This window comes from Leuciscus leuciscus (assembly GCF_965113295.1).
Source record: "Leuciscus leuciscus genome assembly, chromosome: 12".
Classification (NCBI taxonomy): Eukaryota; Metazoa; Chordata; class Actinopteri; order Cypriniformes; family Leuciscidae; genus Leuciscus; species Leuciscus leuciscus.
The window spans coordinates 2,833,855-2,838,317 of NC_138736.1; positions in this window are offsets into that span (position 1 = coordinate 2,833,855).

The window sequence follows — 4,463 nt, forward strand, 5'->3', positions numbered from 1 at the left end:
CACACACACACACACACACACACACACACACATACATATACTGTATATGAGTCACTGAAGCTAATATATATATACAGTATAGTTTATATATTAGCTTCAGTGACTGGCATGAATCTTTTGCATGAATCTGTACAGATATCCCATGTATGTCTGATAATTCTATAAAAATAATGATGCAACATGTTTAAAATAGTTTTAGATGGAAAATAGCATGTCATACTTCATGACACTGCTGTCTTTTAATCGCAACATCAGTTAATAATTAATTAAAGTATAGATTAACATTCTAACATTTCTTTGACACATGTGGAAGGTGCATCTTTACAACAATCCCCAACAATTACACCTGACGTCAGACCATCCCGATCTCCTCCGGGACAAAAACAACAGACGAGTTTCTCCGTCTCCATATAACCAGGAGGAACATGAGATATCACCAGGTAAATTATTGAACAGTCTTCTCATTTCGACCATTCAACTTCCAAAGCACTCGGCTGATGGAGTTTTTGTGGAAGCTTGCAACCTGAGAACTGGTGTGTGTGGTGCGACGGGCCAAGCCATGTGGAGATCCTGACGCCTGTGGATGGATAATTGAGGCTTTATATAAAAAAAATGTCTGAAAGGAACTTGATCCTGAACGTCCATGAGTCGAGTGATTTATTCATGCCGGCCACGCGCTCATTAAGCTTGAATGGAGGCGAGATGGAGTTCAGTTTCAGCTCGATCACAAAAGGAGGCCTATCTTCTTTCAGGAGCTTGTCTACGTTTACCTACAACACACTGACCTGATCTTTTCCCTGTCATGAGTTTCACCCGCGCTGCATAACAGCAAACAATTTCATTGACCGCACTGTCAAAAAATATTGTTGGTTTAACTTAAAAAAAGCAAGTTACCTGGTTGCCTTAAAATTTTTAGTTCACTGAAATTAAAAAAATTTAGTTAAGACAATGAAGGGTTAGGGTTAGGGTTAGGTGGTTTGATGAAATAGAAACTCAAAATATTATATTATTTGAACCACATTAATTAAGTTGATTTGACAAAAGATAAAAAGTTGTGATAAAAAAAAATCATGATTTTTTTTATTAAATTTTTTTTACTGTGTATGTTCAGTAAAGGTTAAGCTGAATTGACAGCATATGTGGCATAAAGTTGATTACCACCAAAAATTGCGCCAAATAAAAAGCAAAAATCAAAGTTTACATTGAGACACTTACAATGGAAGTAAAATGGGCCAATTTAGAGAATTCAAAAGCAGAAATTGATTTATAAAAGCACCTACATTGATTTTTCTGATGAAAGTTCTGTATTATTTGAGCTGTAAAGTTGGATATAACTCAACATACAAAAGGTAAACGTGTAATTTTACACTAAGATCATGTTTACACACACATCATTTATGTTTTGTGGCTATATACTATTGAAATGGGCCCCATTCACTACAATTTTAAGCACCATTAACAAAAAAAGGAGGAAAATTTCAATTATTATTATTTTTATTATTACCTAACTCAACTAATTTTCAAGAAACGGCTGAAGACGCATCTTTATCAGCAACACTTGATCCATTAATACTTACACTTTCTTTCTTTTTTTCACTTCTATTCTTTATCTATTTAAAAAAGTTAAAAGAATTATATATACTGCGTTGGACTAAACTGGGAAGGGTCACAGCACTTGCGTATTGTTGTCCTGTTGTTAGTTTAATTGCTTCTATTGCTCTCCTCATTTGGATAAAAGCGTCTGCTAAATGATTAAATGTAAATGTTGTGATAATTAACATTATACCACAAGTGCTGCTGATATTGAACACAGAATATTCCTGTAAGGTAATGATCTTCTTAGTTCTTCACTTACACTAAGGGAATAGTTTGTTATAGGCCTAATGCTGGTTTTGTAGAACGAGAGACTACAGAGATTTTGGAGAGCCATCAACACAATCCACCTGTCAAACACACTCACTCTCTCACACACACAAACACACATTTATGGTCTTCAGAGGTCATTGAACAGCTGAATGGCTTTGAAAGACACACACACACACACACACACACACACACACACACACACACACACACACACACGCGCGTCATAAAAGGCAGCAAAGTTAGGTTTGAAAACTCTTTAACTCTATGCTTTTATTTTGATAAGTCAGATGCAATCTTGTTGTGCGCTGGTGGATGTACTTTAGTGTTTGACTCTCGTGACACTCATTTTCATTCTGTGTCATAAAAGCACGTCTGACGAGTCCATTTGAATGGTGCAAAATGACTGCTTTGATAAAAGGGCGTTTAAATGTGACAGGTGGAACTGTCAGAGCAGTGCGACAAATCACTGACAGCTGTAACAGCACACACACACACACACACACACACACACACACACACACACACACACACACACACACACACACACACACACACACACACACACACACACACACACACACACACACACTCACCTCTCTCTCTCTCACACACACACACTCAAACACCCCATACACACTCACCTCTCTCTCTCTCTCTCACACACACACACACCCATTCAAGAGATGACGACAAGTTTTTAAAGGTATCTAGTTTTATATAATTAGCTAATTGCAGGAGTCCTATAGTTACACCATAATAATTACAGAGAGAGAGAGAGAGATACTAACATGCAGAGGAACATCAGAGAGTCTCAGATTCCTCTGTTCACACAGAAACTATTCCCCGTTTCACTGAGTAAATAAGCCGGCTAGCGCCACCTTGTGGACGGCCTTTTCCCTTCAGTGCAGGTATACAAGTACAACTGAGTGTTTAAAAGAATATGTTGATTATAGCAGATTATTCTAACATCTGACTGCATATAAAAATAGTTTCGATAAACTGTACATAAAACGTTTGCGGTCAGTAAGAGTTTTTTCTTTTTTTAAAAGAAATGAATACTTTCATTCAGCAAGGATGCATTAAATTATTCAAAAGTGACAGTAAATACATTTATAATGTTACAATTTTTAGTTATTTTAAATAAATGCTGTTATTTTGAGCATCAAAGAATCATGAAAATAAGTTTTTTTCCACAAAAATATGAACTGTTTTCAACATTGCTAATAATCATAAATGTTTCTTGATCATCAAATCATGATATTAGAATGATTTCTGAAGGATCATGTGACACTGAAGACTGGAGTAATGATGTTGAAAATTCAGCTTTGATCACAGGAATAAATAACATTTTACAATATATTCACATAGAAAACAGCTGATTTACATTGTAATAATATTTCACTGTTTTTACTGTATTTTTGGTTAAATAAATGCAGCCTTGGTGAGCAGAAGACAAATCTTACCAACCCTGAACTACAGTATATAGTTGTAAATCCTACAAGAATAATATTCTTAAAGGGATAGTTCACTTTGAAATTAAATTTTGGTATGTTTTAGCTTACCTCAAGGGCATCCAAGATGTAGGTGTCTTTTTTTCCGCAGTAGTTTCAATTTTGATATTTTTAGGTCAAACCGTTCTTGTCTGTCAGTCATATAATGCAGGTCTATGGTCACTGTCTCAAAGAGCATGCACAGAGTCCAAATTAAAACAATTCCCCGTCGTCCAAATTAAACAATTCCCCATCGTAAGTACACATTGATGGCCTAAGACACGAAACGAGTGGTTTGTGTGAGAAAACGAACAGTATTTATATCGTTTTTACCTCTTGTACACAGCCATGTCGAAGTGATCTGATCTGACGTGTACGCAGACTGGTGCATAGATATATACACTAGATGTCGCCTTGTCTACGGTTTCGTTCCAATGAACTGCAGTAGCCAAGGCGACATCTATCTATATCTGTCTGTCTATCTATCTATCTATCTATCTATATCTGTCTGTCTATCTATCTATCTATTTCTGTCTATCTATCTATCTATCTATCTATCTATCTATCTATCTATATCTGTCTGTCTGTCTATCTATATATCTATCTATCTATCTATTTGTCTGTCTGTCTATCTATCATCTATCTATGTGTGTACACAAGTAAAACAATATGTATATATATACACACACACACGATTTTAGGTTAAGATATATGATTTTTATATATACAAGTAAAATTATACATACACACACACACAAGTACATATATATTATACACACAAGGTTTTAAGTTAACACACACACACACACACACACACACACACACACACACACACACACACACACACACACACACACACACATACATATACTGTATATGAGTCACTGAAGCTAATATATATATACAGTATAGTTTATATATTAGCTTCAGTGACTGGCATGAATCTTTTGCATGAATCTGTACAGATATCCCATGTATGTCTGATAATTCTATAAAAATAATGATGCAACATGTTTAAAATAGTTTTAGATGGAAAATAGCATGTCATACTTCATGACACTGCTGTCTTTTAATCGCAACATCAGTTAATAATTAATTAAAGTATAG